The 23776-nt window shown below is 42.9% G+C and overlaps 1 protein-coding gene across 1 annotated transcript in view; it reads right to left on the reverse strand.

Moving 5' to 3' along the window:
- Positions 1–23776, reverse strand: part of SPAG6 (sperm associated antigen 6) — a 184195-nt gene that overhangs the window by 6204 nt on the left and 154215 nt on the right. The gene's annotated exons all lie outside the window — the stretch shown is intronic.

Here is a 23776-nt window from a genome sequence, read left to right on the forward strand (position 1 = left end):
CAGCAGCAACAAAGGAAGACGTTCTTTAGCAGTTATCAGCTACAGTCCAGGTTACACAACAATGGACAGCGAATTTACAGTAATGCAGGCAAATATATAATATTTGGGTTTTGGACCCGAATGGATTAGAATTGTCATCAAAATTTCAGCAGGATGCAATGCTAATTCATTTCTTAATATGCGGTGTTGTGGCGTGTTGTAAAATGATTTTCTCATCCAAATTTAGTAACAATGTAAAGAATGTGGCAAGTCAGTATTCCTCTTGAGCACGGCCACCTACAAGCACATTGTGCTGCGGGAATGTCTCATCAGTCACTGTAAAATGGTAAATACCTGCTGGATTAGGAAAGCTAAGCTAAGAAAACAAGACTCTGCCTAGGGCACTGTCTTATTCTGAGGTAAGCAATGCAGCCAGCTTCGCAGGCTTTTAATTCAGTTCCTTGAAAGCAAATATGCTCAGTTCTTCAGCCATAGCATCTGCACAGTCTAGTGTAGTCCTAAACTATTAAGGAACTACAAGTTCCAAAATAACCAGCTTGGTGGGGAGGATTCTATGTACTCTCTAAGGACTAAACCTTGTTTAGGTTAACATGTGTTTGCTTTTCTTCCCAATACCAGTCAATATAAATGCAAATGTACAGCTGGCCATACATGGTTAGATTACTTTTGTTCGGCCTTCGCGTTAAACAAAAGAAATCTGACACACTCCTCCATTAATGCAGTACGGAAGGACAGATTCCCCTGCTGGGCTACTGTATTCTGACAGCCGCCACCAATGCCTGTCAGAATACCCAAACAGCAAAACAATAAAGCAAAACAGCAAAAAATAAACTGACAAAAGAATAAAATTCCTCTCTATGGAAAAGTTTTGGCTCTACTTTAGATCCTACCTCACTTCACCAAAGATGGAGAAATTCATTTTTGATAGGGCTGAACTTTGTTTTAGCATATCTCTAATCATGAATAAGATATATCCAACAAATGTGCATCTGCAATGTGCCAAAAAGTGTATTGCAATTTACCAAAACACACCCACGCATATTGAACAGCGTTAATTGAATTTTTCAAGCTTTTCAAGTGTAAATCTGCTTGTAAATAACATTAAATACCTGATCTGATGAAGAATGGATCAAAAGGGTAAAGAAAGTGATTTTTATGTGAATGTATTATCAAATTGCATATTTTAATGGTGTGTATTTCTTAGACAGAAAAAATGAACCAGAGAATGGCTTTTACTGTACTTTACACAAGGGAGAAAAAGTACATTTGGGCAGAAACCAAACTTCGTCAGAGAACACAGCGCTGGAACACCATAAGGAGAATAATGCACTGCTTGACTTAATATTATGTTCCATCCAGAACTTCCAATTATATCCGGCTCATCACAAATCATTGTCAGACTGGGAACACAGAGAGTTTTATTAAAGCAGCTAAGCAAATATCAGAACTAAACAAGGAAACTTAAAGGAACTAGATCTTGAAACAAAATACCTTTGTCAAAATGCACTGATGAAAGCAGTTCTTACCTGACTTGGAAGCCACTTGCAGCTCTTAATAATTACATCACCTTGCTTTATGTTTGTGCTGGGCAAAGCTGCATTGGTGGCTTGAAACAGCAGCACATGCACACCTATGTTTCTGGAGCCATTATGGGCCTTGTACAGGGGTCTCCAAACTTTCTAAACAAAGGGCCAGTTTACTGTTCATGAAACTTTAGGGGGGGGGGCAGAGTGGTCAGTGGAAGTAGAAAATGACTCAGAGTTGTCAGTGGGAGCAGAAAAAAGACATAGTTCCTGTAGTCAGTAGAAGGAATAGTGCCCCATCATTGGTGTCAGTGTAAGGAATAGTGTCCCATCATTGGTATTAGTGGGAGGAATAGTGCACCATCATTGGTGTCAGTGTAAAGAATAGTGTCCCATCATTGGTATTAGTGGGAGGAATAGTGCAACATCATTGGTGTCAGTGGGAGGAAGGGTGTCCCATCATTGGTGTCAGTGGGAGGAATAGAGTCCCATCATTGGTGTCAGTGGAAGGATTAGAGCCCTATCATTAGTATTAGTGGGAGTTATAGTGTTCCATCATTGGTGTCAGTGGAAAAAATAGTGTCCCATCATTGGTATTAGTGGGAGGAATAGTGCACCATCATTGGTGTTAGTGGGAGGAATAGTGTCCCATCATTGGTATTAGTGGGAGGAATAGTGTCCCTTCATTGGTGTCAGTGGAAGGAATAGCGTCCCATCATTGGTGTCAGTGTAAAAAATAGTGTCCCATCATTGGTATTAGTGGGAGGAATAGTGCACCATCATTGGTGTTAGTGGGAGGAATAGTGTCCCATCATTGGTGTCAGTGGAAGGAATAGTGTCCCTTTATTGGTGTCAGTGGAAGGAATAGCATCCCATCATTGGTGTCAGTGGAAGGAATAGCGTCCCATCATTGGTGTGAGTGGAAGGAATAGCGTCCCATCATTGGTGTCAGTGGAAGGAATAGCGTCCCATCATTGGTGTCAGTGGAAGGAATAGTGTCCCATCATTGGCATTAGAGGGAGGAATAGTGCACCATCATTGGTGTCAGTGGGAGGAAGGGTGTCCCAACATTGGTGTCAGTGGAAGAAGTAGTGTCCCATCATTGGTATTTTTGGGAGGAATAGTGCCTATCTGTTTATAACAGTGGGAGGAATTATGCTCCATTGCTGGTGTCAGTGGGAGAAATATTGTACTATCCCTAGTATCAGTGGAAAGAGAAATGTGCCTTTGTTGGTGTCAGTGAGAGGAATGGTTCCCCACTGTTGGTGTCAGTGGAAGGAATGGTGCCCCCTTGTTGGTTTTAGTGAGAGGAATGGTTCCCCACTAGTGTTGAGCGAACACGGACTGTATTATTCGTGTTCGTACCGAATAATTGGATTTTTTTTACCCGAACACGGACACGGACACTTTACTGTATGTTCGGGTAAAAATCCGTGTTCGGTCGTTTTATTTCCGGGTTTTGCATGCTTTGGCGCTCTTTTCATGGCGGGCTTTCAACAGCCAATCAACAATCGTTTAACTGGTGTGCCTAAAGCCATCCCAGCCATGCCTGCAAATGTCTTAGTAGCTGTGATTGGCTGTCTGAAGCATGTGACCAAGTCTTTATAAGTTCGAGGCAGCCGCCGCAGCAGCGTCATTCTGCTGCTTAGCTAAGGGACAGAGCACACATCAATGTGCTGGCTGCTGATTAGGGAAAGATAGGCAGGAAAAAACCATTTGTGTCCGGATAGAATTGAGGGACAGGTCGGAGTGTTTAGGCAGGGCGAGTTGTAGGCATTTTAGGGATAGAGTCTGCTGAATTATAGGGTCAGTGTCTTCTACAAACTACAATCGATATTGCTGTGTGGGGGGTGGGGTGAATCTGCACTCAATCCTGATCTACGATCTCTTCTCAATCCTGTTAGGGACAGAGTCTGCTGAATTTTAGGGAAACTGTGTTCTACAAACTACAATCGATATTGCTGTGTGGTGTGGGATTGGAGATAGGCAGGTGTCAGTGATCCACATCCATTTTTCTGTGTGTGAGCTGCAGTGAACACAATCTTTTTGCGCTGCAGTGAACACAATCTTTTTGGGCTGCAGTGAACACAATCTTTTTGGGCTGCAGTGAACACAATCTTTTTGGGCTGCAGTGAACACAATCTTTTTGGGGTGCAGTGAACAAAATCTTTTTGGGGTGCAGTGAACACAATCCTTTTTGGTGTGCAGTGAACACAATCTTTGTGGGGTGCAGTGAACAAAATCCTTTGTGGGGTGCAGTGAACACAATCTTTTTGGGGTGCAGTGAACAAAATCCTTTTTGGGGTGCAGTGAACAACATCCTTTTTGGGGTGCAGTGAACACAATCTTTTTGGGGTGCAGTGAACAAAATCCTTTGTGGGGTGCAGTGAACACAATCTTTTTGGGGTGCAGTGAACACAATCTTTTTGGGGTGGAGTGAACAACATCCTTTTTGGGGTGCAGTGAACAAAATCCTTTTTGGGGTGCAGTGAACAAAATCATTTTTGGGGTGCAGTGAACACAATCTTTTTGGGGTGCAGTGAACACAATCTTTGTGGGGTGCAGTGAACACAATCTTTTTGGGGTGGAGTGAACAACATCCTTTTTGGGGTGCAGTGAACAACATCCTTTTTGGGGTGCAGTGAACACAATCTTTTAGGGGTGCAGTGAACACAATCTTTGTGGGGTACAGTGAACAGAATCTTTGTGGGGTGCAGTGAACACAATCTTTGGGGGGTACAGTGAACACAATCTTTTTGGGGTGCAGTGAACACAATCTTTGTGGGGTGCAGTGAACACAATCTTTTTGGGGTGGAGTGAACAAAATCATTTTTGGGGTGCAGTGAACAACATCCTTTTTGGGGTGCAGTGATCAAAATCCTTTTTGGGGTGCAGTGAACACAATCTTTTTGGGGTGCAGTGAACAAAATCCTTTGTGGGGTGCAGTGAACAGAATCTTTGTGGGGTGCAGTGAACACAATCTTTGGGGGGGTACAGTGAACACAATCTTTTTGGGGTGCAGTGAACACAATCTTTGTGGGGTACAGTGAACAGAATCTTTGTGGGGTGCAGTGAACACAATCTTTGGGGGGTACAGTGAACACAATCTTTTTGGGGTGCAGTGAACACAATCTTTGGGGGGTACAGTGAACACAATCTTTTTGGGGTGCAGTGAACACAATCTTTGTGGGGTGCAGTGAACACAATCTTTGGGGGGGTACAGTGAACACAATCTTTTTGGGGTGCAGTGAACAACATCCTTTTAGGGTGCAGTGAACACAATCTTTGTGGGGTGCAGTGAACAACATCCTTTTAGGGTGCAGTGAACACAATCTTTGTGGGGTACAGTGAACAGAATCTTTGTGGGGTGCAGTGAACACAATCTTTGGGGGGTACAGTGAACACAATCTTTGTGAGGTGCAGTGAACACAATCTTTGTGGGGTGCAGTGAACACAATCATTGTGGGGTGCAGTGAACTCAATCTTTGTGGGGTACAGTGAACACAATCTCATACTTCTGAAGATTTGAGGGTGCTGCCTGTTCCATACTCCCCCTACTCCTCATCTAGCCTTTTAGGGGTACAAACAATAGTAATTGGGGCCTAGTGTGGTTGTGTACGTGTGATATACATACACTTTTTTTGGATCATATTTTCTATTCCGCTATTTAATCAAAAACCTTTGGGGATCAGTTAAATTGGGGGATAGTCTGTGTTGGTACGTGTGAGAGAGATCCACCTTTCCAAGTTGTTGGGGTTCATCTCATACTTCTGAAGGTTTGAGGGTGCTGCCTGTTCCATACTCCCCCTACTCCTAGCCTTTTAGGGGTACAAACAATAGTAATTGGGGCCTAGTGTGGTTGTGTACGTGTGATATACATACACTTTTTTTGGATCATATTTTCTATTCCGCTATTTAATCAAAAACCTTTGGGGATCAGTTAAATTGGGGGATAGTCTGTGTTGGTACGTGTGAGAGAGATCCACCTTTCCAAGTTTTTGGGGTTCATCTCATACTTCTGAAGATTTGAGGGTGCTGCCTGTTCCATACCCCCCCTACTCCTCATCTAGCCTTTTAGGGGTACAAACAATAGTAATTGGGGCCTAGTGTGGTTGTGTACGTGTGATATACATACACTTTTTTTGGATCATATTTTCTATTCCGCTATTTAATCAAAAACCTTTGGGGATCAGTTAAATTGGGGGATAGTCTGTGTTGGTACGTGTGAGAGAGATCCACCTTTCCAAGTTGTTGGGGTTCATCTCATACTTCTGAAGGTTTGAGGGTGCTGCCTGTTCCATACTCCCCCTACTCCTCATCTAGCCTTTTAGGGGTACAAACAATAGTAATTGGGGCCCAGTGTGGTTGTGTACGTGTGATATACATACACTTTTTTTGGATCATATTTTCTATTCCGCTATTTAATTTAACTGGGCCTCCATGCGAGACCTGTGTGCCTTGTTGCGCTGTTTTGAGTACTCCACCAACATGGCCAGTGGCAATGACGCCGTTCTCAGCTTAACTATCCCACTTCTATGCCTCCTTGAAAAAACAATTCGGGCGATGATGGAAGAGGATGTGGCACAGGATGAGGAGGAGGAGGAGGATGAAGAGGTAACATTTCCAAGGCTTTCAGGGCAGTCATTCGCAAGGGGCTCCGAGGGTGGGTTCCTGCACACGCAAACGCCAGGGACGCAATTGTCCAGCAGGGGCACAGTTCTGGAGGATGAGGAGGATGAGGAGGAGGAGGAGCTGGAGGAGGAGATGGAACCATGTTCACAGCAGGGTGGCACCCAGGCCAGCTCATGGCCATCACTGGTGCGTGGCTGGGGGGATACAGAGGACACGGACGATACACCTCCCACAGAGGACAGCCTTTCGTTGCCTCTGGGCAGCCTGGCACACATGAGCGATTACATGCTGCAGTGTCTCCACAACGACCGCCGAGTTGCCCACATTCTAACTTGTGCTGATTACTGGGTGGCCACGCTGCTGGATCCCCGTTACAAGGACAACGTACCGTCCTTAATTCACTCACTGGAGCGCGATCGCAAGATGCGCGAGTACAAGCGCACGCTGGTAGACGCCATGCTGCTGGCATTCCCATCTGACAGCGGGGCCACAGTGGAAGCACAAGGCAGAGGAGGAGGAGGAGGAGGTCGCCAACGCAACCAGGGCACCGCCAGCACCTCAGAAGGCAGGGTTAGCATGGCCGAAATGTGGAAAAGCTTTGTCAGCACGCCACAACAAACAGCAGCACCAGCAGCTCAGATGGAACGTCTTAGCAGGAGGCAGCATTTTACCAACATGGTGGAGCAGTATGTGTGCACACGCCTACATGTAGTGAATGACGGGTCTGCCCCCTTCAACTTCTGGGTCTCCAAATTGGGCACATGGCCTGAGCTTGCCCTTTACGCCTTGGAGGTGCTGGCGTGCCCTGCAGCCAGTGTATTATCTGAACGGGTATTTAGCACGGCTGGGGGCGTTATAACAGACAAGCGCAGCCGCCTGTCCAGAGACAATGTGGACAAGCTCACGTTCATTAAAATGAACCAGGCATGGATCCCACGGGACTTTTCCGTACCTTATGCAGAATAGCAATGGATACCGACCTTACCCACCCATTGTTCCATTTTTGCTCTTTCTCACTCTTTTGGGGTGTACCCTCATTTAAAATTTTTGAAAAGAAGCAGTGTTGGCTACCTCGTCCTCCTCCTCAGGGCCAGATTAATGTAGGGGCTATTGGAGCTGCAGCTCCAGGCCCCTACCTTTTATATAGGCCCCGGGTTGGCCATATTCACTGTTACCGCTCTTCTGTCACTTGTAAACACAGAAGTCTGGCTTCTATGCTCGCTTCCCCAGGCAGCACCCTCAGAACCTCCCCACACAGCGTGAAGGCCGGACAAGGAGGGACAGTTGGCGATGCATGGATGTGTTTATGGGCTTCAGAGACAGCATCCCATGTTGAATTAGGCATGCATGGCTGCACCCTTCCTCCTCTGGGTGCATGGCAAGGCACGGCCCTTAAGGCCCTTCAAAATCCTCAGCACCAAGCCCATGATGCTGTTAATCCGGCCCTGGTCCTCCTCCACCGCCGCTTCCACCTACACCGCCCATAGGTGTGCGCAGCCTATTGCATTAAGGTGTGCACCCCAAAGTTGAAATACACATGCATGTGTTTGCCAGCAGGGAGAGTAATGTATCGGGGCCATGTACCTGTAGGCAAGGAGAAATAGAGCAGAGCAGGTCCCAGGGAGATCTTTCCCATCTCCTCACTGGCAATGCTATGTGCCCTAGGTGATTAGGGTGTGCCCAGGCACACCCAGCACACCCTGTGCGCACGCCTATGTCACCGCCACATCCACCACCACCTCAACCTCCCTCCTACTCCATATGGGCCTCGTCCTTCAGAGATGAAGAAGAACATTGTTTTATTTTTCTGTTTTTTTTTGTTGTTTTAAGTTATTTCCCTATCCACATTTGTTTGCAGAGCACTTGCCATGCTCTTAATTACGTTTTGCTGCCATTTGCAGCACTCTAGCCCTTTCCTTTGGTGTTTTAGAGCCATTTTAGTGCCTTAAAGTTCGGGTCCCCATTGACTTCAATGGGGTTCAGTGTCCGGGAAAAGTTCGGTAAAAGTCCGGGACACGGACCCGGACTTTTTTTTAAAGTTCGGCCGAACCCGTCGAACACGGACATCTAGGTGTCCGCTCAACCCTATTCCCCACTGTTGGTGTCAGTGGAAGGAATGGTGCCCCCTTGTTGGTTTTAGTGAGAGGAATAGTGCCCGAGGGTCGGATAAAGGCAAGCCAATGGCCGCAGTTTGGAGACCTCTGATCGTTTACAATGACACCCATTTGTGCACATGTGGAAGTGCCAACTGGAATGTATGTGTCTTGCAGAACATAGACTAGACCCGTTGCTATTTTTATGCCAGGGAGAATCAGACAAGGAAACAAGCACTAATCTAGTGCTATAGAAAAGATGTCCACTGGGAAAACGGGATAACTAGGTTTAGGTACACATATCCCAGCAACAGTAATTCTATTGATAAGTAACAGTGGGAACTTGGGTGCTGCAGTGTGTGGTTTCTGGTGCTGTATTACCTCTGGTAGTAGTACACTGGAAACAAAGCTCGGGATTGCATTGTCGCAAAGCATCAAAGTCTTGGCTTTTCCTACAGATATTTATATTTTTTTTATTGAAACCTAATGTATTCCATTGATAGGAATAAACTCTTTTAAGGCATTTTCATGTGAGCTGGATAAATAGCTGTGTTTAGGTATACCACCTAAACACACAATAAACCAGTATCTTTGGATGCACAGCTTGTCACATGGTATATATACATAGGCATGATTGCATAGCTCCACCTGCTATAATTAAAAGAGGAAAAGACCCTGTTTTATTTTTTAAACAGAGGAAGTAACAACCTTTTTTATATTTTCTGTTATGTGAAGGCAATGTGTTAAAGAAGTATGGGAATTAATTTTTACACATACTGTACTTCTATGTATGTTTACCAATGACTGTTTATACAAGGCGTCCAATGTTATATGCTTAATAACTTTTCAATGAACATTTTTTTGTAGTGAAACTGTGAAAGGCATCAATTAGGACTGGTGCATATGGCCGCAACACTACCCTATATAACAGAGCCCCCTTGTATCTACATGTTTCAAAGAAGCCTAGATATGGTCTTATACCTAATGAAGGAAAGAATGCAGCAATGAGTGGTTCCAGAGTATTTTTGGCTGACGGAGAGAACCTCTAAATAACTTGTTTCATTAACCCTTCCCCGCAGTTCCAGCTGTGAAGGAGGAGGGCCCATGCACTTTGTGCCATAGACAAGAAAAGGTTGTTAGTTCACACACTGCTGATTATTTGCTTAATACCTCAATTAGAGTTTTATGACCTCAGTACAGCTTATCTGCCTATCTAGTGCTTGCCTTTACAATTTCTGCTATCACTAAATCTGTCTGACTTTTATTGCTCTCCTGGGGGGCATTTGTACCTCAGAGCAATCTATTTCCCTTCAGCTGTGACAAGGAAGAAAAAAGTAGTAGTGTTGTAAAAGAAAAAAAATAATTAATAAAAACATTTAAGTAGAACTTTGGGCATAAGCAAAAAAAAAAAAATATATATATATATATATATATATATATATATATATATATATACACACATATGTACCCCCTGTAACAGAGTGTTATTACTGGTTGATCATGTTAGCAGATCCATTATTTTTCTATTTGCTGCAACAAGCTGTCAACACTGTTCTTTCTGTAGGGAAATCACTGCAGCGTTGTCACCCTGTAAACAGGGTAGTTCTAGATGCACATATCATTTTAAATGGAATTTAACAACTTAAGGACTAAGCCTTTTTCTGACACTTGTTGCTTACAAGTTAAAATCAGTATTTTTTGCTGGAAAATGACTTAGAACCCCCAAACAAATAAATATTTATTTAGTAGAGACCCTACAAAATAAAATGGCAGTTGTTGCAATATTTTATGTCACACTGTATTTGCACAGCAAAAAGAAAGAAAAAAAAAAACAGTGGAGTTTGCCCATTTTTTTTGTATATTGTGAAAGATGATGTTAAGCCAAGTAAATAGATACCTAACATGTCATGCTTTAAAATTGTGCACACTCGTGGAATGGCGACAAACTACAGTACTTAAAAATCTCCATAGGCGATGCTTTACATTTTTTCTTTATGGTTCCCAGTTTAGAGTTACAGAGGAGGTGTAGTGCTAAAATTATTGCTCTCGCTCTAACGATCACGGCAAAACCTCATATGTGTGGTTTGAACAATGTTTACATTTGCAGGCGTGACTTACATATGATTTCGCCTCAGCGCCGAGCAGAGAGGAATGGAGCCCTTTAAATTTTTCTTACACTGTCCCTTTAAAAAAAAATTTGTAATCACTTTTATTGCTATCACAAAGAATGTAAACATCCCTTGTGACAGCAATAGTCAAATGTCAGTGTTTTTTTTTTCTTTTTGAGGGATGTGGGATCTTTAAAATCCCAAATCCCTCCATTGCACTTAAAAGCATTTAAAACGCCACGTTTGGCTGTTTTGAATACTGACATTTTTTTCAAAAAATCTGGCTCCTTTAGCCACTTTAGCCCCGGAGGATTTGGCTGCTCAATGACCAGGCCCTATTTTGCGATTCGGCATTATGTGTTACTTTAACTGACAAATGCGCGGTCGTGCGACGCTGTACCCAAATGAAATTGACGTCCTTTTTTTCCCACAAACATAGCTTTCTATTGGTGGTATTTGATCACCTGTGCGATTTTTATTTTTTGCGCTATAAACAAAAAAAGAGCGACAATTTTGAAAAAATAACAATATTTTTCACATTTTTTTATATGAAATTCTCAAAAAAAATAAATATGTAAAAATCTAAATTTTTTAACATTTTAGGCCAATTTGTTTTCTGCTACATATTTTTGGTAAAAAAAAAATCGCAATAAGCGTATTTTGTTTGGTTTGCGCAAAAGTTATTGCGTTTACTAACTACGGGAAAGATTTATGTCATTTTTATTGTTTTTTTTTTAAACTAGTAATGGCGGCGATCTGCGATTTTTTTTGCGGGACTGTGACATTGTGGAGGACAGATCGGACCCCTGACTGACATTTTTGGGGGTACCAGTGACATTACTACAGTAATCAGTGCTATAATGACACTGGCAGGGAAGGGGCTAACTTTACTGGTGATCATGGGGTTAAGTGTGTCCCTAGGGGCGTGATTCTAACTGTCAGGGAGCGTGGCTTGTGTAGTAACCATAGAGACATGCAATCCTATATAGCAGGATCGCATCAGCCGTCTGTCTTTCTCCCTCTGCTGCGGGAGATCGCGAGTGGCCGATGGCCACTTGCCCCCTACAGTCTCGTGGGCGAGCAACTTAGGTCTACATCGTTTTGCCTGTAAGCGGCAGAGTGCCGCAGTAAATGTACGGTTAGCGGGGCGGAAGTGGTTAAGGTTCCAGTAATGTGACCTTGTGACATCACTTCCGAGTTACTACATTGGAGACCCGATCAAAGCCGATTCTGGCTTTGTTTAGGTCTTCGGCCAGCCAGCGGATGTGCAGGTTGGATGCTCGGCCTCCCAGTGGGTCAGGAGAGCCCGGTAGGGGTGCAGGCATGACCGCGGTACAACCACTTGAAGCAGAATGACATACAGGTATGTGATTTTGCAGAAAGTGATTCATTAAAGAGGATCTTCACCCTAGAAAGAAAAAAAAGGTCCCTACAGACTTAGAGCCCTTGTCTTGAAATCTTGCTTAATGATATCATCCAGGGAGGATCCAAACAGGTGATCCCCCACAAAGGGAATATCTGAAAGTCTGGTCCGCAAACCAGAATTTCAGCCATATCCTGTCCCGAAGGACCACTGCTGTCACGGACAGCCTAAAGACTAGGGGAGCCATATCCAGAGAGACATCACAGACAAACTGCAACCCCTGGACCAACTGGTCCGCCAGCTCTGCAAAGACAGGGAGAATCTGTTCCCCCTCCAGATCCTGGTGCAAAAGCTTTGCCCACACCGTTAATGTCTAGGAGGACACCAATGCTATAGTGAATACCGCCCTAAGGACCGATCCGGCCACAGTAAACATGTGGCAGACCAAAGTCTCGGCTCTCCTGTCAAAGGGATCTTTAAAAATAAAAAAACGGAGACTCCTCCACTGGAAATAGGGTAGAGACTCCTTAAGGGATACAGTTTATTGAAACGCTTAGGCACCGCCATAGAACGTTTAGGACAACTCCACTGACTTGTGACAATTTTGTCACAGTAGGCGGGAAAATCTTTGCCGCTTCAGAGGATCTGTGGGCACCAAGAGGACTGGCGTCTCTGACGCAGCAGCATCCCCAGGTTTAAAATTTCCTGTATTGATACAATCAGTGCATCCACCAGCACCTTTTCATGTGCATATGCAGTAAAAAAGGAATCATCTCACTATCATAGCACTCCAAGTGCGTAAACGCAGACCCAGTATACTAAGCTCACCCTGAAAACATAGACCCCTCAAAAAAGCAAGAGGGTCACCCTCCATAGAGGACATAATAGGACATAGTCCCCTTGAGGGGGAGAGGGAGAGCATTCACCGTGACGCAGCAGCGCAGGCAGAGTACCCTCACCCACACAATAATGGCTGTTACACTGTCACTGAAAATGAAGTGCTCCCATGGTGCCACCCTGTTCAAAGGAGGAACCAGGCTGACCAGAAGACCCAGCAGGTCCACTGAAATGCGGCCTAAATTTCAGTGGAAGCCCAGCTGCATTTGCCCGGATTCACAGTCCGGCAGATGCCCAGGGAGAGAGTTGGGGGCTTCAGCTAAAGGCACTGAGGCTGCCCCCCAACGGTGGCGCTCAAAGCCAGTAGGCTTGAGCGCCACTCTATTTTGAGGACGCCCAGCTGCCAGGACAGGAGCCAAAGCTGAGCCGACCAGCCCAGGGCAGTGGGGGAAAGGCAGATGCCCGTCAGCAGCTATGTCAGCTTCAGCAGCTCGGACAGCTAGGTCAGTAGCTCAGACACCTTGGTCCATCAGCCGCGAGTAGACCGCAAAGCTGCGGCCTAAAATTTTGGCCCGATCTGGCCGCATGAGGCGCGTACCCACGGATGATAAAACATTCGCTCCCCCAGCCCAACCATCACCTCAGGGAGCCCAAAGGACATCCCTGCCCCAGTCACTAACCCCCAGGAGGCAGGGAACCCGCTCAAAAAACCCCAGTTGTGCAACCCGGTCAGCAGCAACCCCATCCAACTCCCCCTTCTTGAGCATGTGGCAAAGCCAGCTCCTACCACACCCGGGGAGGGTGGGGGTGAAGTTGGGGGCCAAAAGACCCACAGTGACTGTTTAGAGGGGATGGTGGGAAGGAGGGGAACCCAGGGGTACGAACATCCCAGGGACCACCAAGGGAGAGGGGGGACACTATCTTGGAATGGGGGTGCTGCGGGCCAGAGGCACGCTATGACTCAGGTCGTGAAACTGATTAAATGCAGACATGGAGTCAAGATATAGGAAATATAGGCGAGGATAAGTGGATAGCGGTGTTTAAGCTCCTTCCAGAAGAAGTTTCACTTTCCTCCTCACAAAAGCTGACACAGCTATATATACTCCATAGAGTCTATTATACCCCTAAAAAATTGTTCTCGTGAGGTTGTCAACCTTTACCTAATTGCCCTTGTTGTAATATGCATACAGGCACGTTAATTCATATGTTATGGCACTGTCCTAAACTATTTTGGTATTGGAAAGATATATCTCAAATTTTATCCAAGCTTTGTTCAATTCAATTGACTCCTCATCCTAAACCTGTCCTGTAGGTTTATATTTCCAGAGGATTGGCCATTATATTTTATTTACCCATTGTTATTTCTTTCCCATAAATTTATTCCTCAACATTGGCTATCTTCTAATCTGCCAACTTAAGTTCAGTTGTGCACGGTGGTAAATGCTGTGCTGGATAGAGAGCAACTTATTTATAAGCACAGGGGTTGTATGCATACATTAAATAAGATCTGGCCTTTTTGGTTATCCTCCCAATATATATAGTATCCACTAGTGTGGATGATCTCTTTTCTTCTATTGTTAGTGTTACTGCACTATAATGGGTCTATGTTGCTAAATATAATTGAATCACTGATTGTTCTGTAATGCTAAACATTTTCCAGCGATGACTGCTATATACCGGAACAAATTATTATTGTTCAATTTATTTATTTAAAATAATTTTTATTTTTTTGTTTTTTTTTATTAATTTTGTATAAGTATTTTGATGTGCTTTGTTTGTATATGTGTAAGAAAAAAACAAAAACTTTAAATTCAATATAATCATGGTCAGAAAACGTGGCTGGTTAGGGAACAGACAGAGATGTGTTCAATGACAGGCAAGGGTCAGTCTAAGCGGCAGGCAGAAATGGTGGTCAATAACAGGCAGGTGTTTGTCCAGGTAGCAGAGATGTGATCAATCAACATTACAAAGAGCAAGCATATCAGATACAGCAGAGGGAAGTTAGTGAGGTACATGAGAAAACCTGGAAAGGTCTGGGCAGGCTGGCACAGGATAAAATTTGATTGGGTACACAAGGGGAGTTGTCTTTTTTTTTTTTTTTTTATCATGCAGCCAGGTGGGATGAAAAAAAAAAAAAAAAAACCTGATGGATTGCTGTACTAACACTGAGCTATTGCATTACCCCCCCCCCCCCCGCTAAAACACAGTGATCAGCACTCACAACCATTCGTTTTCTATCATGCCCGTTAAATAAAAGCTGGTTGTTAGACCAGCTTCTGACGGACTTGGTTTCATTTCAACCAGCTGATACCGGTTGATATTCTGCCAGTGTGTACCATTCTTTACTGCTGATGACTGATCAGGATAAACCACTGATATTGGCTGCCTGGGCAGCCAGGTACAGGGGATAATTCTGAATCTGGCTGGTTACCACTTTTTCTTCTAGCGTCTGATGTACAACTGGTTCATTGAGACAGTCATACAATGTATCAAGCCAGGATGTAACAGGATAGGCAGCACAGCTCTCCTCTCACTCTCTTATACGATCCGAGAGGAGAGAGGAGGGCTGGCTGCATAGTACTACATTGTTTATACATGTTGTCACTCTGACTGGCTGGCACAGTGAGCACGTGTGCTCGAGCAACCCCTGCTGGCTCATGCAGTTTTGTCTTTGGTCTGAGCGGTCTAATGACAGCTTAATCATAGACCTTCGGTCACACTTGCAGCAGGAGGATGTTTTCTGCACTGCTGTTTGTAAACGGCAGTCCAGAAATGTATGTCCACTTGCCCAAAATTCTTTACAACATGATGGTAGGGAGGTGGTTAAGGAGCTCTCTGGACATCTAGCCTGAAATCAGTGTGATTCCACTTCTGTATAATGAAAATTCTCCTTCTCTTCTTGCAGTTAAAGCTCTGCAGATCTCAGATGCACACTGACAGCTAAGTTTTAAATCCGTTACTTATGCAATAATTGCCTTTGTTTGTCAGTGGCTTGCTAGCCTTTAGAGACTGACATGTAAACTAAAGGAAGTTCAGAACTGTTTTGGGATTCCACCCTGATTGTGGCTGCATGTCTGTATCTAATAATGCAAAGCTCTCTGGGAAGCCAGATTGGATGAAAGCCACTTTATAAATTCATGTTATATTTAGAAAGAGCTATGCAGCTGTGGTCGGCTGTTACCTAATGAGACAAAAGGAGTCCTTTAATATCCCATCTTTCTTTATTAAAGAAATGATTTCATGGCCTGTAATGCCCCAAGGCAGCATTCCACTTGTGTTGAGTGTGCATGCGAGCAGCCCTGTAATTATTTTAAGTTCATAACTTTCAGTGCCTCATTAAAGAGGGAAACCTAGGTGGGGGATTTCTGTATTAAAGGAAGCATTAAATCTTCACAGTGTTTTCACAGTTCACAAGCAACCTGCAGAATGGCACAGCTTTAGCTTTCAGTTATTTTACACAACAAGCCAAATAAATACACTGAAATGTAGGAAGCCACAGTTCTTTTATGCTATCTGTGAAGGTTCTATGGCTTTTCCACGGTATTATCAGTTCAAATCTTACAGGATTTAAATGCAAACCTGCCTACCTTAAAGATAAAAATCTTGAAAGCAGCCAGCAAAATGTTTCAGCTAATACCATTACTAAAGAGACGCTGTCACCTAACCATTTAGGGCAAAGTGACAGTGGGGTAGATTTACTAAAACTGGAGCACTCAGAATCTGGTGCAGCTGTGCACGGTAGCCAATCAGCTTCTAAATTCAGCTTGTTCAATTAGGTTTTGCCAATAAAACCTGGAAGCTGATTGGTCATAGTCTAAAGCCCCGTACACACGCAACTATTATCGGCCGACCGATCGTCCGTCTTTTGTCCAGAGTGGTGTTTTGTTGGTTGGAATGTGCCTAGACTGCACACGAATTTTCTCGCCCAACAAAATTCTACTTCAAAAGTGATGTCATGTGTTGGATTGCTTTCTTTGTGTTCTTTCTTCTCTGAGCATGCCCAGTCTTGCTCATTAGATTTTCCCCTGTCGAAATCTGTACTGACTGCACGAAAATCGGCTGTGTTTTGACGGCGGAAAAATATTTTATAGTCTGCACACCAGATTTTTTTCGGCCGAAAAGTTGGAGTCGGTTGTCGGAAGCATCATACTAACAAGCCGAAAATTGGCAGATCGGACGTTGGACGAAAATTCCCTGCCAATTTTCGACGCGTGTGTACGAGGCTTTATTTTGTATTAAAGAATCCACGCTAAGGATACACCTATCTGGCTGCAGCCTACCTCATATATAATCCCTCTAGGGGATATATGTAAAATCAAAATGAAGGGGAGGTATGTGGCGCTGCCTAGTACTACAATATAATACCAAACTATTAAGTATACATACGTCAAATCCTAGTAATAAACAAAACATACAATAGTGCATCTGACAATGTGCTAAAGTAACAAATGTGCAAATAAGGTGCCACAATGCAGTGTCACACTAAATTGCTTAACTAAAATAAATAAACCATAAATAGCAGCAACAGAATTGATTATGGTAAAAAAAACACACAGTGTTAAAAAGGTGACAAATGTGCATATATAGAAAAAGGTGATATATAAGGTGCCACAGTGCAATACCACAATGAATTAATGACTGGTGCAAATCTCCAATATTGAACCCTATATGAAGCAGCAAAAAATATTAAAGTGACACGTGAAAATGTAATTTAAGTGAACTAAGTAAAAAAAAAAAGTCCATATGCATAAACATGGATGGATAGAAATCCTATGGGAAACCTTGATATCTCTCAAAGGTGACTGGTGATCGTGGAAAAGGACACACTCGTGCTCCCCTCACTCCCAGGACCGCACTCATCAGATATGGAAACCCCAACTGGGGTATTAGGCGTTTTCTAATTTAAGGTATGGATAACCAATGATGAACCACAATGCAGGCGGATGATGCATATAAATACATATACCCCGAATATGTAGGAAAAGAAAGAGCTCACATGGTAAAGTACCGTTTTAATTCCAGTGTATTTATTAAAAATTACACCTTTGTCACTTTAGCACATTGTCAGGTGCACTATTGTATGTTTTGTTTATTACTATGATTTGATGTACGTATACTTAATAGTTTGGAATTATATTGTAGTACTAGGCAGCGCCACATACCTCCCCTTCATTTCCAAAGTCTTATTTTATTGCTTTGTCCTGTTTTCATTATGGCGACATTTTTAATATTTTAATTCAATCATGTGTGGTAAATGTGTAGCTGATGATTGTGATGTATAAATAATGTGTGGAATAGAAATATAATTTCATTGTGAATTTGTTTTCTACAATGACAATAAATCTTATCTTATCTTTCTATGCAGAAGTGAAGTAAAGTTCCAGCTTTAGTGCCGGGTCACACTTGTGCGATGCGGGAAGGCTGCGAATTCACACTGCCATATGCGATACGCAGGGGGTGTCAATGAAGTGTTAACGACACCCCCAGTTTGATCGCATATCGCCGTGCGATCTGACAGTTCGCACAGGATCGGATTGCACAAGTGTGAACCACTGTGCAATCCAATCCTGATGCAGCTGAAAAAAAGGGTCATGTGCGACTTTTGTGCGGGTGCAGTGCGAATTTAGCCATACAAAGTGTATGGCTGAATTCGCACCGCACATCCGATCGCATGTAATGAAGGAGCAGTGCGCTCCGATATTACATGCGATCGCCGCACACGCTATAGTCAGAACCGGCACTTAGTAAAAAACTAAAAAAAAAAACAAACAAACAAAAAAAAAAAAAAACACTGTCTCCTGATAGTCCAGCCCCCTATCAAGGAATTCTCACCCATCCGTGTTTCCTTGCCATCACCTTGCTCCAACAAAGCCTTGGCTCAGTTGCTCTGTGTGGGGTTTCCAGATATAGTCAGAACATGTGACCTCCCCCATATGACTGTGCATGGGTCTGAGCTGCTAATCTCCAGGCCAGGTCATACTAAGGGGCCATGACATAATTTACCCTGGATGTTGTAACACTGAAGCTTACCCAGAATAGACTCTAGCAGCAGGTAAGTGACTATTACTTTGACCTGAATGGGAAATGACTGGATCTCTTTAAAGAAAATCTGTACAGATAGAAATATGGCATCTGTTTTTTATCTCAATACCTTCAGAAGCAGTGCCCGGGTACAATCATGTACCTAGTGAAGTCAGAGTTCCTAATCTGCATAGGTTTTTCTAGTCAGTGATACAGAAGATGTGATGGCTACATTCATTTTCTTTTTAGGCTTTTTTCTATTTCCATCTAGTAATCTTTCCAGTAAGTGTTGTTTTTCAAAAGATCAAGCTCTCTTGCAAATGTAGCAATTGCAGGCATGGGACAAATCATTTAACAATGACAGGGTTGCTTAGATAAATGATCAGCTTTTATTTATGAATGCAAAACCTTTGTCTCAAAATGAACACCAATGTTTGCTGTAACTGCTTATAAAGTATTCTGTGGCGCTTGGCCTCAATTGGTTAGTGGATTTAAATCCACTAGTGCATCTAACACCCCCCCCTCCCCCAGACTGACAATGCTGCAGTCCAAAGAAACCCCCTATGCTCCTTTATCCAGAGTGGGAAAACTCTAATACAGAAGGTGTATTAATGGCCAGATCAGCAGATAAAAATGGAAAAAAAAAAGAAGAAAAAAGAAAACTTATGCAGCCACCACAACTAATGATTGTTAAGTTGCAATATATAATAATGTAATAATAATATATATTACATTTTGGTTTTGGGTTTTAGACCACGGTGGGGTGTTCAGCCATGGCAGCCTAGATATTTACTACAAGTTTGCTTTAGCCTGAAAACCCTTTTATGTGCATTCAGTGAACAAAGAAAGCAGTGTGACTTGGGGCTTGACTTTTACAACTTTAGAAATGACCTTCATCAAACCCCTCCATCCTGCTATTCAACAAGTGACTAACTAGAGAGTGGTGGGACAACCTTCCATGCCTCACAATGATCACAATCAACCTGTTGCCAAACCCTATTTTAAACCTTTTTTACTCTATCCACATCAAACAGAAAATGTTTGGGCTATAGATACTATACACTTTAAATTCATAACTGATTATCATAAGCTATAGAGATGATCTGCTGCAACTGAAGAGATGAAAAATAGCACACAATTGTAGTTGTATCCCACAGAACTGTTTAAAATTCTTCTTTAATGAATCCCCAAAATTATCAGTGAAATTGTTTTCTAAATTGAGGATTAGTTGTGATGTTCTCTTATCTATTTTTCAGCATTTGTACCTTCTCTGTTCCTTTGAAGAAGAGTATTTCGAAATGTGTTGGAATATGAGAAATTTGGGGATCAACAGTTGTTTTAACAGTTATTTATAATGTTTTCAATATTTTTTAAAGATATGTGACAATAAATGTCTATTTTTATAGTTTAGTAGTTGAAATTCCTGTAAAGTCCCAATCCAGATAGCTTCTTGATTTCTACTAAAATCGTGGGATGATGGAATTCAATGAAGGGAGTGAAAACACTGAATGATCTTTGTAAACAGTCAAACTGGATTGGTTTCTACTAGTCACAACTCAAGTTCGCTGCCTATTCTCAATTCTCATTTCTAATGTAATGTAAAATCCCTGGAGCAGACATTTTTGTCGTCACGTGAGTGCAAACCAATCAGAAAGGGTACGTGTAACTAGCAATTTCAAACAGAAAATCAATAAAACAAATATATATATATATATACACACACACACACACACAGTATCTCAAAAAAGTGAGTACACCCCTCACATATTTTATTATATCTTTTCATGTGACACTGAAGAAGTTACACTTTGTAGCGTAGTGTAAGTAGTGAGTGTACAGATTGTATAACAGTGTAAATTTGCTGTCCCCTCAAAATAACTCAACACACAGCCAATAATGTCTAAATCTCTGGCAACAAAAGTGAGTACACCCCTAAGTGACAATGTCCAATTTGGGCCCAAAGTGTCAATATTTTGTGTGGCCACCATTTTTTTCCAGCACTGCCTTAACCCTCTTGGGCATAGAGTTATCCATAGCTTCACAGGTTGCCACTGGAGTCCTCTTCCATTCCTCCATGATAACATCTCGGAGCGGTTAGATGTTAGAGACCTTGCGCTCCTCCACCTTCCATTTGTGGATGCCCCACAGATGCTCAATGGGGTTTAGGTCTGGAGACATGCTTGGCCAGTCCATCACCTTTACCCTCCCTAAGTTTCTTTAGCAAGTCAGTGGTCGTCTTGGAGGTGTGTTTGGAGTCGTTATCATGTTGGAATACTGCCCTGCGACCAAATCTCTGAAGAAAGGGGATTATGCTCTGCTTCAGTATGTCACAGTACATGTTGTATTCATGGTTCCCTCAATGAACTGTAGCTCCCAAGTGCCGGCTGCACTCATGCAGCCCCAGACCACGACACTCCGACCACCATGCTTGACTGTAGGCAAGACACACTTGTCTTTGTACTCCTCACCTGGTAGCCCCCACACACACGCTTGACACCATCTGAACCAAATAAGTTTATCTTGGTCTCATTAGACCACAGAACATGGTTCCAGTAATCCATGTCCTTAGTCTGCTTGTCTTCAGCAAACTGTTCCAGGGCTTTCTTGGGCATCATTTTTAGAAGAGGCTTCCTTCTGGGACGACAGCCATGCAGATCATTTTGATGCAGTGTGCAGTGAATGGTCTGAGCACTGACAGGCTGACCCCCTACCCCTTCAACCTCTGCAGCAATGCTGGTAGCACTCATAGGTCTATTTCCCAAAGACAACCTCTGGATACGACGCTGAGCACATGCACTCAACTTCTTTGGTCGACCATGGCGATGCCAGTTCTGAAACCTGTCCTGTTAAACCGCTGTATGTTCTTGGCCCCCATGCTGCAGCTCAGTTTCAGGGCCTTGGCAGTCTTCTTATAGCCTAGGCCATCTTTATGTAGAGCAACAATTATTTTTTTCAGATCCTCAGAGAGTTCTTTGACATGAGGTTCCATGTTGAACTTCCAGTGACCAGTATTAGAGAGTTAAAGCAATAACACCAAATTTAACACAGCTACTTCCCATTCACTCCTGAGACTTGTAACACTAACGAGTCACATGGCACCAGGGAGGGAAAATAGCTAACTGGGCCCGATTTGGACATTTTCACTTAGGGATGTACTGACTTTTGTTGCCAGCGGTTTAGACATTAATGGCTGTGTGTTGAGCTATTTTGAGGGGGCAGCAAATTTACACTGTTATACAAGCTGTACACTCACTACTTTACATTGTAGCAAAGTGTCATTTCTTCAGTGTTGTCACATGAAAAGATATAATGAAATATTTACAAAAATGTGAGGGGTGTACTTACTTTTGTGAGATACTGTATATATATATAATACACACACATATCTATAATACATAATTATTTATAAATTTTTATTTTTGTATATATTAAGGCTTTCATAAATCTTTCGCCATGTTATATTCCTCATTTAAATCACTCAGTTTATGGAATCTATTTTTTATTGGCAAATTATTGCTTCCTAGAAAGAGAAGGTAGTTGGAGAGGTATGCTGCTTTAATGGCTTTGTCTCCCCCTTGCAAGTTTCTTCTAACCCGGTGCTCTCTCCGAAGATTACTGTTTGCTTGGGTGGCTGGTTATGTTTAAGCAATGTATGTTCCATGTGAATGGGCTGTAATTACTCTGACTGCTCAAGTTTTGTTTACCGGCCTTGTTATGAATCAAGCCTTGCTCCGGTCACCACCACACTTCCCCGCAGCTCGACACCTGACTCCAGGATCTGGGAGAAGTGCATGTTAGATCACTCCTGCCAGACTGCAGCTCCTGCCTGCTCCTAAAGCTAGTTGTCAAAGCAGTAAGGAAGCCAGGGCCCAGCAGAGGGAATCCAGTTGCCCAGTCGTTGAGAACCATGGCACTAATCTATAATCTGCCCCTACTGCTAAATGTACACATTAATGTCCCTAACTATCATATGACAGTAATTACCAGCATGGAGTTGATATTTGCAACTCCATAACCCTTCATGAAACTTTGTCCCCAAGGGGAGATTTACCAAAATTGGTGCACACAGAATCTGTTGCAGCTGTGCATAGTAAACAAACAGCTTCTAACTTCAGCTTGTTCAATTAGGCTTTGACAATAAAATCTAGAAGCTGATTGGTTACTATGCACAGCTGCCCTGGATTCTGTGTGCACTAGTTTTAGTAAATCTCCCCCACGTGACATAGTTTCATGAAGGGTTATGGAGTCGAAAATATCAACTCCAAGCTGGTAATTACTGTCATATGATAGTTAGTGACCAACCCAACAAAACAGCATTGCATAAAAGCTGTTTTTTATTAATTTATTTTAAAAAATCCCCCTCACTGTTAAGGGGCAGAAAAAAAAAACCAGAAAGATTATGGGTAAGGGCAATTTTTGCTAAAGCATCTGCTAGCGTTTGATCACAGCAATTGCACAGGCTACACATAGCACAATGGCAGTAACAAAAACAAATATTTGAAAACCTTCTGACCATAATTTCCCTTGGTCTCCATTGGTCGTTTCATTACCCAAAGAGAATTTATTGATATTTGTGTGTATGGGGGGTGGGGTGCTCAACCTCAGAAGTCTGGTCAGACCGAATGCATAATAAACAAGCAAAAAATTGGGGGAGCAAACCCTGAACAACTCTATCAGTGTCCACTATCAAGTAGATATAGGAGGAGTCCCTTGTATTGCAGTTGCACATCTCTCCCAGCAAGGAGTGTTATCTCCAAGGGTTAGAGAGGCTGGATTCATCCTTTTTTATGGATAGTGTAGCACCCACTGTTAATGGGGTACTTTGACGTAGTGGTGGGCTTGAGCACGATATGGCCATATGGTGGGACCAAATCCCCATTTTTATTTATGGATTGTCTCCATATTTGATAGTCATTTCTTTAGCATGTGTGCGCTATTGTTTTTTAATATACATGTCGCTTGGTTCATAGCTGCACCGGCTTTAGATATACATGTTCAGGGTTTGCTCCCCCAATTTTTTGCTTGTTTATTTGTGTGTATGTTGTATATAAAAAAGTATTTTCCCCATCTACAGACAAGAATAATAATAAGCACTTTGCGTATGGTAATACCCTCATGGTGCTAAAACAGTAAGCTCTTGCCACAAGCTACAGCATTTTTGGAAGAGGCAATTCTTTCATATACATTCTGGATCTCCTA

This window comes from Pelophylax lessonae, assembly GCF_965119305.1.
Source record: "Pelophylax lessonae genome assembly, chromosome: 5".
In the NCBI taxonomy this organism is placed as follows: domain Eukaryota; kingdom Metazoa; phylum Chordata; class Amphibia; order Anura; family Ranidae; genus Pelophylax; species Pelophylax lessonae.